Source organism: Plecotus auritus, assembly GCF_963455305.1.
Source record: "Plecotus auritus genome assembly, chromosome: 4".
In the NCBI taxonomy this organism is placed as follows: domain Eukaryota; kingdom Metazoa; phylum Chordata; class Mammalia; order Chiroptera; family Vespertilionidae; genus Plecotus; species Plecotus auritus.
Window position 1 is genome coordinate 82,650,044 of NC_137775.1, and position 13,697 is coordinate 82,663,740.

General features: G+C 39.7%; 1 protein-coding gene and 1 pseudogene across 3 annotated transcripts in view; both read right to left on the minus strand.

The window, feature by feature from the left end:
- Nucleotides 1–13,697, minus strand: part of EFHC1 (EF-hand domain containing 1) — a 71,270-nt gene that overhangs the window by 45,968 nt on the left and 11,605 nt on the right. The gene's annotated exons all lie outside the window — the stretch shown is intronic.
- On the minus strand, nt 9,647–12,942 carry LOC308245930 (small ribosomal subunit protein eS8-like; annotated as a pseudogene). Its single transcript has 2 exons — nt 12,879–12,942; nt 9,647–10,615 (listed from the first exon to the last, which is right to left on the minus strand). The product of its transcript is annotated as a small ribosomal subunit protein eS8-like (transcript).

Here is a 13,697-nt window from a genome sequence, read left to right on the forward strand (position 1 = left end):
ACAGTATTCAAGTTCCCTGCATTCTTCTGCTCCTCAATGTTGTAAGCCAGTCCTGATTTTTAAGCAGGCAGTACGTCTTTATTTCTTCTATTCCTTTATTTGTGTTTACACAAGAGTCAATTTGTGATTCAACCCCTGGGTGGCAGTGTTTCTGCATTGACCTTTGGGTCCTCTCTAGCTAGTGTTTAGTTTCTGTTTTCCCTGTGGGACTTAATACCAGTTTGGGGGAGTGGGATCCCAGAGATCAAAAGAATGAGCATAGACAAAGAGTCCAAAGACTAAGCACTATGGCACACCCAAGTTCCTATGACATCTGCTTTCTAAGATTGGAAGGGATGAAAATGCCTTTGGCAACAGGAACTTGGCTTCAGAATGGGAGGCAGGGAGGAAATACACACTCTTTAAAGAATAAAATAAACAGAATTTCTTCTATTATATTTAAAATAAAAAATTTCAAATGAGGAAGAAGATGGCTGCAGACGGGAAGGCAGACTGCAAGATAATATGTGAGAAAACAAAGGGAGAGTGTGTGGTCACACGGGGATTGTTTGTTGGTGAGTTGAGGGACAGCTATACTCCAGGAGACAGTGGGGGACTGCTGGACAGGGCGCCCCTGACCAGGCAGCCCTCACTGCTGCTGGGTTCCCTCCCGGAGCGACCGGCTCGGACGCGGAGACCGCACCATCTTGAAGGGGAAAGTGGATGTTATCGGAAGCCTGAAAAGCCCAGGGAATCTACAACTACGGCACCCATTGAACAGCTACGAACCCAAGACCACTACACCGATCCCCAAATGGTGCAAGCACGCGGATTCAGAGGAGCTCTACACTCCCCCGTGAAAAGGTCAGATTTCGTCTGGGATAAGGTGAGGTCTGTGGTCCCGGGAGGAGAGAGAAATGCATACGGGGGAGCTGGAAGACCGGGGAAAGTCTGCGCCTAGAAAAATCCATGGCTGTTGGGGCTGGCGTGATGTGGAAGGGAGTTCGCAGAGCTGCTAACAGAAGGGAACTCTAAAAAGCAACCCATTTTGATCTGGGTGCAAAAGGACAGCCTAAAAATTTTAAAAGTGTGCCAACTGCTTAGACCCAAGGGGAAAAAAGACTGCACAGACTTCCGTGCAGCCCGAGAGTTCGCACACTTACTCTGGCTCTTTTTTTTTCCCCTCTATAAATCCTTGCTTCTGATTACTAAGCCCAATACATAGGATCACCCAATTGGGGAAAATCTAAGAGACTACAGGGGAAAGTTGTTTTTCTAGAACCTGGGGATCGGAGCGGGGAATAACCATCAGAAAACCAGCTCTGAGGCAACCCACTCCCCCAAACTGGTATTAAGTCCCACAGGGAAAACAGAAACTAAACACTAGCTAGAGAGGACCCAAGGGTCAATGCAGAAACACTGCCACCCAGGGGTTGAATCACAAATTGACTCTTGTGTAAACACAAATAAAGGAATAGAAGAAATAAAGACGTACTGCCTGCTTAAAAATCAGGACTGGCTTACAACATTGAGGAGCAGAAGAATGCAGGGAACTTGAATACTGTCCTGACTAGGAAACAGACATACCAAACAGAACAGTAGAGGAAGTGAATGACCTTCACTACTGCACATTTTAATTTTTTTCATCTTTTACTTAAGAAACTAATTTTTTTCCCTCACTGGATTTTACCTTTTTAATTATTACATTTTTATTTTCAATCTGTATAATTACTACTACATTACCTTTTTTTAAAAAGTGTCATTTTATTTTCTCTTTATTTTACTTTGGGATTAGTGTTCTACATTCTATTTTCATCTTTCCTTTAGCATTATTTTACTCTATCTCAACTTTACCTTTATGCCATCTCTCTCTTCCTCACTTTTCCCCTTTTGTTGTCCTGTTTCTCTTACCCTATTCCTGCTTTAGATTTTCCCTATTCCTTTTTAACCCCCGTTAAAATTTCACCCTACTTATATTTCTAATTTCCAATCCACTGCTCCAAGTCCATACACACCTCTCTCTTCTCTTTCTTCACTATCCAAAAAATTTTTTCTCTGTCCTTTTGTTATTGTTTGCTTGATTATATTGATTTTTTATTCTTGTTTGTGAGATTGTTTTGCCTTTTCTGTTTTTTTTTGTTTTGTTTTTGTTTGGTTTTTGCTTCTGTTTTCCCTCGCCAAACTCGATAACAGTTGCTGTTTGTAGTTTGCATTCATCTCCAGGTAATTGTTGCTGGCATGTGTTGGGATTAGGGGATATTCTATTGGAGTTTTCTCCCCATATATATAGTTTTTCCCCTCGTCTTTCTTATTCTATTTTCTCTCTTATTTTTCCTCTACCCAATTTCATTTTTACCCTTTTTTTACTCTCTCTCTCTTCTCCTCTCTCTCCTATCCTCTAACTCGCCTTTCTCTGGTGGTCACCTTTATTTGGGGTTATTAATATCGTGAATACATTTGTGTTCAGTGCTTTGTGCATTGTACCTTGTTGTGTTATATTTTGTGTGTTTAAATCTATGCAGGAGAGAGGGAACCACATAACCAGACTCCCGGAGAAGAGAGATCATGGGGAGACAAAGAAACAGCCCGCATATGAAAGAAAAGCAGGCATCACTAGAAAAGGAAGTAAACGAAATGGAGGCACACAACCTGTCAGAGAAAGAATTCAGAGAAATGGTCATAAGGGGCTGAAAAGAATGGAAGATAAATTCAACAACAGGTGTAAGAACCAAGAGGAAATGAAGAACTAAGAAGAAATAAAAAATGACATCGCTGCTGTAAAGAACTGAATAGAAAGCACCAGGAGTAGACTAGAAGAAGCAGAGGACCGCATCAGTCAGCTAGAAGACAAGGTAGGAAAAAATACCCAAGTAGAGCAGCTTCTAGAAAAAAAAATTAAAAAGCAGGAGGAGAGGCTAAGGGAACTTTGGGACAACACAAAACAAAACAACATCCGCATAATAGGGGTACCACAAGGAGAGGAAACTGAGCAAGGAATAGAAAACCTGTTTGAAAAAATAATGACAGAAAACTTCCCTGATATAGGGAAGAAAAAAAATCCACACAAATCAAAAAAGCTCACAGAGTCCCAAGCAAAATGAACCCCAAAAGACTGATGCCAAGGCACATTATAATTAAATTGGCAAACACCAATGACAAAGTAAGAATCTTAAAAGTGGCCAGAGACAGAAAGTTACCTACAAAGGAACCCCCATCAGACTAGCGACTGATTTCTCAACAAACACATCAGGCCAGAAGGGAATGGAATGAAATATACAAAGTCAAGCAAAGGAAGGGTCTGAATCCAAGAATACTGTATCCAGCAAGGCTATCAATCAAAATTGAGGGTGAAATCAGGAGCTTCACAGACAAAAAAGGACTAAGGGAACTTATTACCACCAAACCAGAAATGCAAGAAATGCTAAAGGGTCTGCTGTAAAAAAAAAAAGAAATAGGAAGCGAAGAAGGAACACAGGGGTAAAGAATAAAAATGGCAACAAAACAAGTACCTATCAATAATAACTTTAAATATAAATGGATTAAATGCCCCAATCAAAAGACATAGGGTAACAGATTGGATAAGAAAACATGACCCATATATCTACTGTCTACAAGAAACCCACCTCAGAAAAAAAGACGCACATGGACTGAGGGTGAAGGGGTGGAAAAAGGTTTTTCAGGTGAATAGAAATGAAAAAAAAAAGCTGGGGTAGCAATACTTTTATATGACAAATTAGATCTCAAAGTGAAGGACATAACAAGAGATAAGGAAGGCCACTTCATAATACTAAAGGGAGCAATCCAACAAAAAGAAATAACTCTGGTAAACATATATGCACCCAATACAGGAGCACCCAAATACATAAAAAAACTCCTGGAGGATATCATGAGAGAGATTGACAGCAATACAATCATAGTAGGAGACTTTAATACCCCACTATCACCATTGGACAAATCCTCTAAACAAAAAATCAGCAAAGAAGCATCAATCCTAAATGACTCACTAGACCAGATGGAATTAATTGACATCTTCAGAACTTTTCACCCCAAAGCCACAGAATATACATTCCTCTCAAGTGTACATGGGTCATTTTCAAAGATAGACCATATATTGGGTCACAGGCAAAGTCTCTTCAAATTCAAGAAAACAGAAATCATATCAAGCATCTTCTCAGACCACAGTGGCATAAAATTGGAAATCAACTACAATAAAAGCAATCCAAAAAAATCAAAACACATGGAGACTAAATAGCATGCTATTAAACAATGACTTGGTTACCAGAGAGATCAAAGAAGAAATAAGAAACATCATGGCAACAAATGACAATGAAAACACAACAATCCAAAATCTATGGGACACAGTGAAAGCAGTCTTGAGACGGAAGTTCATAGCTCTACAAGCCTACTGTAAAAAACAAGAAACAATGATAACAAATTACCTAACCCTACAACTCAAAGAGTTAGAAAGAGAGCAACAAGAAAAGCCCAGTGAAAGCAGAAGGAAGGAAATAATAAAGATCAGAGCGGAGATAAACGACATAGAGACAAAAAAAAAAATAAAAAAGATCAACAAAACCAAGAGCTGGTTCTTTGAAAGGATAAACAAGATTGATGAACCTCTAGCCAGGCTCACCAAGAAGCAAAGAGAGAGGACCCAAATAAACAAAATCAGAAATGAAAGAGGAGAAATAACAACAGACCCCACCAAAATACAAAGGATAGTTAAAAAATACTATGAACAACTCTATTCCAACAAACTGGACAACCTGGAGGAAATGGACATATTCCTAGAAAAATACAACCTTCCAAAACTCAATCAGGAAGAATCTAAACATCTCTATAGGCCAATAACTATGGAAGAAATTGAAGCAGTCATCAAAAAGCTTCCAGCAAACAAAAACCCGGGGCCAGACGGCTTCACAGGGGAGTTTTACCAAACATTCAAAGAAGAACTAAAACCTATCCTCCTCAGACTATTCCAAAAAATTCAAGAGGAAGGAACACTTCCAAGCTCATTCTATGAAGCCAGCATCACCCTAATACCAAAACCAGATAAAGACAACACAATGAAAGAGAATTACAGGCCTATATCCCTCATGAACATAGATGCCAAAATTCTCAACAAAATTCTAGCAAATCGAATCCAGAAGTACATCAGAAAGATCATACACCATGACCAAGTGGGATTTATCCCGGGGATGCAAGGATGGTACAATATTTGCAAATCAATAAACGTGATACATCACATAAACAAATTGAGAGATAAAAATCACAGTCATATCAATTGATGCAGAAAAAGCATTTGACAGAATCCAACACCCTTTCTTGATAAAAACACTCAGCAAAGTGGGAATAGAAGGATCATACCTCAACATAATAAAAGCCATATATGAAAAACCCACAGCCAACATCATACTCAAAGGGCAAAAACTAAAACGATTACCCCTAAGAACAGGAACAAGACAAGGATGCCCACTCTCACCACTCCTGTTCGACATAGTACTGGAAGTATTAGCCATTGCAATTAGACAAGAAGAAGAAATAAAAGGCATCCAAATTGGAAAAGAAGAAGTAAAGCTGTCCTTATTTGCAGGTGACATGATATTGTACATAAAAAACCCAAAAGACTCCATCAAAAAACTATTAGACTTAATAAATTAATTCGGCAAGGTAGCAGGATGCAAAATTAATGCCAAGAATCTATGGCATTTCTATACACCAATAGTGAACTTACAGAAAGAGAGCCTAAAAAAGCAATCCCATTTTCCATCGCTCCAAAAAAATTAAGATACCTAGGAATAAACTTAACTAGGGAGGTAAAAGACCGATATGCAGAAAACTACAGGACGCTGAAAAAAGAGATAGAGGAAGACGTAAACAGATGGAAGAACATACTATGTTCATGGATTGGCAGAATCAACAGCATTAAAATGTCCATACTACCCAAAGCAATCTATAGATTCAATGCACTCCCCATTAAAATACCAACGGCATATTTCACAGACCTAGAAAGAACTCTCCAAAAATTCATCTGGAATAAAAAAAGACCCTGAATAGCCACAGCAATCCTGAGAAAGAAGAACAAAGTAGGTGGGATCTCAATACCAGATTTCAAGCTGTATTACAAGGCCACTGTTCTCAAAACAACCTGGTACTGGCACAAGAATAGACATATAGACCAATGGAATAGAATAGAGAACCCAGATATTGACCCAAACCACTATGCTCAATAAATATCTGACAAAGGAGGCATGAACGTACAATGGAGTCAAGACAGTCTCTTCAATAAATGGTGTTGGGAAAATTATACAAATACATGCAAAAAAATGAAACTAGATCACTAACTTACACCATACACAAAAATAAACTCAAAATGGATAAAGGACTTAAACATAAGACGGGAAACCATAAAAATACTAGAGGAATCCACAGGCAGCAAAATCTCAGACACATGCCGAAGCAATTTCTTCACCGATACTGCTCCTAGGGCAATGGAAGCTAAAGAGAAAATAAACAAATGGGACTACATCAAAATAAAAAGCTTTTGCACAGCAAAAAAAAACATCAACAAAACAACAAGAAAGCCCACTGCATGACAGAGCATATTTGCAAATGTTATCACTGATAAAGGTTTAATCTCCAACATCTACAGGGAACTTATTCAACTTAATAAAAGGAAGATAAATGATCCAATAAAAAAATGGGCAAAGGACCTAAATAGAATCTTTTCGAAAGAAGACAGAAGGAAGGCCAAGAGGCATATGAAAACATGCTCAAAGTCACTAATTATCCGAGAGGTGCAAATCAAAATGACAATGCGGTACCATCTCACACCTGTCAGAATGGCAATCATCAACAAATCAACAAACAACGAGTGCTGGTGAGGATGCGGAGAAAAAGGAACCCTCGTGCACTGCTGATGGGAATGCAGACTGGTGCAGCCACTGTGGAGAACAGTTATGGAGTTTCCTTAAAAAACTAAAAATGAAACTCCCATTTGACCCAGTGATCCGACTTCTAGGAATATATCCTGAGAAATCAGAAACACCAATCAGAAAGGATATATGCACCCCTATGTTCATAGCAGCACAATTCACCATAGTTAAGATTGGAAACAGCCTAAATGCCCATCAGCAGATGAGTGGTTTAGAAAACTAGGGTACATCTACACAATGGAATACTATGCTGCTATAAAAAAGAAGGAATTCTTACCATTTGCAGCAGCATGGATGGACCTGGAGAGCATTGTTAAGTGAAATAAGGCAGGCAATAAAAGAAAAATATCACATGATCTCACTCATTTATGGAAAATAAAGAACAGTATAAACTGATGAACAAAAAGATAGATACGGAGGGAATAAAACACCAAAGAGACTGTCAAATTAGAGCAGGAAGGCTGGGGAGTGTTGGGGAGGGAGGGAAAGTGATCAACCAAAGGACTTGTATGCATGCATATAAGCACGGCCAGTGGACACAAGACACTGGGGGGGTGGGATGAGGGCATGCGATAGGGGGTGGGGGAGGCTGGGGGAAGGTCAATGGGGGGAAAAATAGTAGATATATGTACTACTATATGTAATACTTTAAACAATAAAAAAAGAAAAGAAAAACGTTAAATGATATGTTACTTAAAAATAAATCTTCTAGACCAGGGGTCCTCAAACTTTTTAAACAGGGGGCCAGTTCACTGTCCCTCAGACCATTGGAGGGCCGGACTATAGTTTAAAAAAAAAACTATGAACAAATTCCTATGCGCACTGCGGGCCTGGGACGAGTTGGCTGTTAAGCAGGACACGCAGTGGCACCCAACGGGCCAGATAAATGTCCTTGGCGGGCCGCATGTGGCCCGCGGGCTGTAGTTTGAGGATGCCTGTTCTAGACTATGTCACATGATCATTACAATTGAATCCTAATTCTATGTGCATCTACAGTAGTGAACTGTGAGCACATGATCATTTTGTAAAATCTAAATTCCTTTTGAAACAGAAAGAAAAATTAACTAAGGTACAGCTCAGTTTTTGCTTTATATTCACTTTAGTACATTCAGATTGTGTAGAGAAAATAAGTAACTTGTTATGTATACACTAGTGACCTGGTGCATGGATTCATTCACATTGAATGGAAATAAATTAGAAGGTGGCTAGTGGGGCGGGACTGGGCGAGACTGGCCAGACACGCCCTGAAGCCAACCTCCCGCAGCCCCTACCCAGCGTCTGCAGAGTGAGCGGGGTCCCTCTGGCAGGTGGGGTCCCTTAGCTGGCCTGCAGGGACTGGGCCAAAACCAGCTCTCCAACATCCCCCGAGTGGTCCCGGAGCACGAGAGGGCCCTCTGCAAAGTTGCTGTCATATGAGAGTGTGGAACATAAATGCAAGTGTACAGTAAACCAGATTCAGGGCCAACAGTGCCCCAGCAACAACATAACCCACAGTCAAAGGTGGAATCCCATGGCCCTGCGAGGAATCAAGCTCCCTCCTCTCTGATTTCGGGGTGTGTCACCTGAGACCCGCCACTGCCAAGTCACTGCAGCTTGGCAACTCCCGAGTTGAGCATCTGCCCCCTGGTGGTCAGTGCGCGTCATAGCGACTGGTCGGATGGTCAGAAACTTAGCATATTAGCCTTTTATATTTTACAGAGGGTATATTTGTACTAATAGAAGAAACTGACTGTTCAGTTAATTAGGGCACAAAATTCTCAAGTTCTCTGGTTATTTGGAAGTTTGTTTTCTGACATAAATGGTTAAGTCGTAAAAATTTTACCTATTAAAACATACCCTAGAGGGCAGAAGTGTTTTTCTGTCTTTACATTCAGCTCTGATCACTTAATATGCATCAGTTTGTGCAATAAACACTTGGATTTTCTCTGGCATATGACTTACACATATAGCTAAAACTACGTTTTCAATATGTAATTCATGTTGCAGAGAGCCAAGTTAATATGTGAGGTCTCAGTTAAATAATACTCTAACTCCTAAAATATTTATTTGATTGTTAATCAAAAAAGTATTTATTGCCCTAGCTCAGTAGTCGGCAAACTCATTAGTCAACAGAGCCAAATATCAACAGTACAACGATTGAAATTTCCTTTGAGAGCCAAATTTTTTAAACTTAAACTTCTTCTAACGCTACTTCTTCAAAATAAACTCTCCCAGGCCGTGGTATTTTGTGGAAGAGCCACACTCAAGGGGCCAAAGAGCCACATGTGGCTCGCAAGCCGCTGTTTGCCAACCACTGCCCTAGCTGGTTTGGCTCAGTGGATAAGGGCGTTGGCCTGCAGACTGAAGGGTCCCAGGTTTGATTCTGGTTTAGGGCACAAGCCCAGGTGCTTGATCCCTGGTTGGGGGCATGCAAGAGGCAGCCAGTCAATGATTCTCTCTCATCACTGATGTTTCTCTCTCTGCTCTGAAATTAATAAAATTAAAAAATAAATAAAATCAGTAAAACCATTTTTTTTTTAATGTGGTACATTTACACCATGGAATACTATGCAGTTATAAAACAGAAGGATTTCTTACCCTTTGAGACAGCCTGGAGAGACCTGGACACATTGATTTTTTTCTCTCTTCTCCCCTCCCTCCTTACCTCCCTCCTTCCTTCCTACCACTCTCTAAAAATCAATGAGAAAAATATCCTCAGGTGAGGATTAACAACAATAACAAAAAAAATCAACTCATTTTTAAAACTAATGTTTATTGAGTACCAATCACAGGAAAGCTAGTCCAGGAGCAGGGAAACAGCATGTGCAAAGGCCCTGAAATGGGGGAGGGGAGTATGCTAGTTTCAACAGAATAAGGAAAACAAATCCATTGTGATTGAAACACAGTGGGTCAGGAAAATATAGGCCCAAGGGGAGGGTGGAGAAACAGCAGGGAGGGCCAGACCCAGTAGGACTGGGAGGAACCTGTAGAGTTGGATCTTAGCCTACATTCTCATGGGGAAAGCCATGAGAATGTTTTAGGTCAGTACGTGATCTGATACCTACTTTTTTTTTTAGAATAAACACCTTTATTACATGAGCTAAGATAGGAGGGCAGAGGATTTATTTGCTTTTCTGGGCCTTTGATTTTCCTCAAATAGAACTCCAGCTCCTTGCCCTCGAGCACAAAGCCATCTGCTCGGCCACACTGGCCTGGTCTTGAAGCGATGCGTGCAAGAAGCTTGCCCTGCTGGAACTGCTCCTCGAGAAGACTGCTGATTTTGGCATTCTTTTCCTTTCATCGTATTTCTTCTGAATTTTCTTTGATCGTTTTTTGTTCAAAATCTCTTCCTCTTCAGTAGTCAGCTTGGCCCCCTTCTTGCGGCCCAGGGGCAGTGCGTAGTGGGACTCATACCACTGTTGGTACGGTGTGTTTTCAACGAGCATGATGCAGTTCTTTCCTAGGGTCTTGGTGGGGACCAGTTCGTTGTTGGATGCATTGTAGACAACATCAATAATCCTTGTTTTTCACGTACAGCTCTCCGAGCCCCGGAGAAGTTGCCCATGTGCAGCCTCAAGGCTACGTACTTTTGTTGCCTCCGGGCACTCGGACTGGGTGTATGCAGCGGGGTCCAATCTTAGTGTTGTTTCACTTCTTGCAGTAGGGCTTTCTCTTGCCCCTGGTCTTGCGGCGCTTGTGCCAGTTGTCCCGAGAGACACCCACTGCTCAGTGCAGGCTGGAAAGAGAAAACGCAAAACTGATACCTACTTTTAAAAGATAAGCCTGTCTGCTAATTGGAAAATTAATTGTAAGACTAGAGATGAAAATAAATGAGCAAATTAGTTATATATTTTAGAGATAGATATGCTAGAGCTTGTGAGGGAAAAGAATTAAGGATGACTTTCAAGTTGGGGGCCGAAAGGCGCTAAGTGGATAGCGGTAACATTTACTATACTGGTTAAGAGAGTCTGAAGGTATTTTCACAGAAAAATGACTTACTGTGCTTTGGGTACTAAACCAAGCACTGGACATGGTACAGGCATAAAAAAAACAAGTGTGGGACTACTACAAAGGTTAACAATATGTTAATAGTTAACATATTACTTGTTTGAACTATGACAGTGTAGAAGAAATGGAAGTGAGATATACTGGAATTGGCAACTCACTGAAGGGGAAGGAAACCTGAAATGGCTTGGGTTTCATGCTTTGATTACCTAGTGGAGCCATACAGAAAGAGCACATCTATGAGAAAAGGTAGTGGTTTGGGTGAAAGACATACAGAACCTGAGGTGCCCACAGCTCATCCAGATGGAGATATCTCATGGCATTTTCAAAAAGGTCAGAATTGGAAACATCGATAGTTGTCTACTGTGAGATGACAGTTGAAACCATAAAAGTGGGTGAGATCTCTCTGAGGAATCTAATATATAAAAGGCTAATATGCTAAGTGTCCATCCGGGTAATGACATCACGTAGCAATGCCCGGCTTCCTCTCCCTAGCGATGGCTAGCGACCTTGCAGTTTCTTCAGCCCAGGAACATAACTTGCTTTATAGCCAGGTGCAAACATTTCACACTTTAACCAAATATCTGTGAAACATTTTCCCATGCCTCATCTCATTTGATCCTCACAGAAGTCCTGGAGTAGGTAGATAGGAGACTGAGTGGAATCCTATTTTCTTTTCATTAGCCGGAAAACGGAGATTTAGGAAACTTAGAAAATTTGACCCAACTGAGAAGTAGTAAGAAATGATGGACTTTGAAAATGACTTCAGGTTTTCTCACTGCGCAGAATATAGTCAAAGACTGCTGCAGTTAAATATTTTACCCTTTGTTCTCCCTGTGTGATCTACAATAATAATCTGCTTCATGTTGATATTTACTGCTGTGTTTCTGACAATTACCTGAAAGAGAAGTTGGGGTGCTTCGCTGGGCTGGGAAAAGTTTAGCTAAATCAGAAAGCAGGTCTAAAGCAAGTTTACCCCATATATATAAAAGGCTAAGTTGACTCGCGCATACACGATACATATAAAGCTCTTGCTGGCGCCAATCGCATGTGTGTGTTTTGATCTGTCATTGTCGATTGTGAAATTGGTTGACACTTCTATTATAGAGAAAGGGCGAATAGCGATACTAAAATATTTCTTCTTATTAATTTCCTTTCAATGTGCATGAATTTGTGCACCAGGCCACTAATATAAAATAATGAGAACAGACCCTTTACAATGCTTACAGTGAAAAATGAGAGGAGAAGGGGAGGCCAGAGAAGGAGCAGCCAGATGGAGAGAGAGAGGAAAACCAGAGGAGTGAAGATTCAGTGCAGCAAGAGAAAAGCAAAGTTTCAAGGAGGAAGAGAGGATCAATAATGGCAAATATTGCAAACACGTCAAAGGGAATGCTGGCAAAAAAAAAAATAGTTCTGGGCTTGAGGGCAGAGAGATGTCAAATTGTAAGTGATCTAAAAAAAAAAAAAAAAAATTGTAAGTGATCTGACAGTCAAGTGAGAAAGGAAGTTGTTAAAGGGGTCATAAGGTAGAAAGTTTTTTTAGGACAGCATACTTTGACCCTAGGTAAAGAACTTACTAGCTGTTTGAAATGGAAGTAGTATGAAAGTTAAAGATAAGAGAGAAGAAAGAATAACATCAGGAACACAGAGTGGGATATGAGGGTGGAAGTTGAACATAAGGGGTGACAATGAGAATTGTATCGGAACAAAGAAAAAAGATGAGGTTGCTCACAGCACATGTCCTGGTCATTATCACCTGTGTAAGGAATGAAGTTATACTCAAATAAGGGACAGTACAAAGACTGTCCAAAATGTGGACAAATGTGTTTGCTATTAATTTGACTATGGGTATTTCTAAAAAATTTTAAAACATATTTAATTCAGAAAAACTATAAATTCCTCTTCTAAAAAAAAATCTTAGTTTCAAAACCATGGGTTTAACTACTCTCTACCTTATTATCTATGGTAAGGATTATTTACCTAGAAATTTTGATGATCCAAGTAAAACGAACAGGACATTTAAAATGTAAGTATACTTCTTCATGCCTACTATCTTTTAAAAATGAATTATGAATACTATTTTAAAAGCATAAATTAAGTAATAACAATAAGCATAAAATAACATAGAAGAACAAAAATATAAAGTAGCCTATTTTCTACTCAGGCACAATTTCCCCCTCTATGCATTTCATTAATACTTTCCATGACATATATAACTTTATCACTTTCTAGTCTATCATACTTATTTGCTATTCTTTTCAATAAAAATTGAACCTACAAGGATTTATATCTTGATATAAACAATACCTATCTCACTCCTCTCTTGTATTTTCACCCCTCTCCCTTATCTATTGATTTTGCAGTGCCTGTCACAGCTGTGAATCAAGAAGAGAAACAAGAAACAGGTAAAGAAACAGCCATATGTATATCTGATACCAGTTAGTGGATATTAGGTTTAGCCTATGAATGGATATGTGAATTGTTTCTATCAAATGTGATCATTGAGATGGGGAAATGGGGGTTATATTGATTCTGGCTGATACATTAAAAATTGTATAAATTTTAAGTGATTATTAATGTAAATAGCACAGTTCTACCACCAGACTAATTTTTATCCAGAATTCCTTTAATATTTTTTAAAAATATGTTTTTGTTGACTACTTTAGAAAGAAAGGAAAGGAGAGGGGGAGAGAGGGAAACACTGATGTGAGAGAAAAACATCGATCGGTTGCTCCTGCATGCACCCCAACCTGGATATGTACCCTGACCAGGAATCGAACTGATGACCTTTCGATGCAT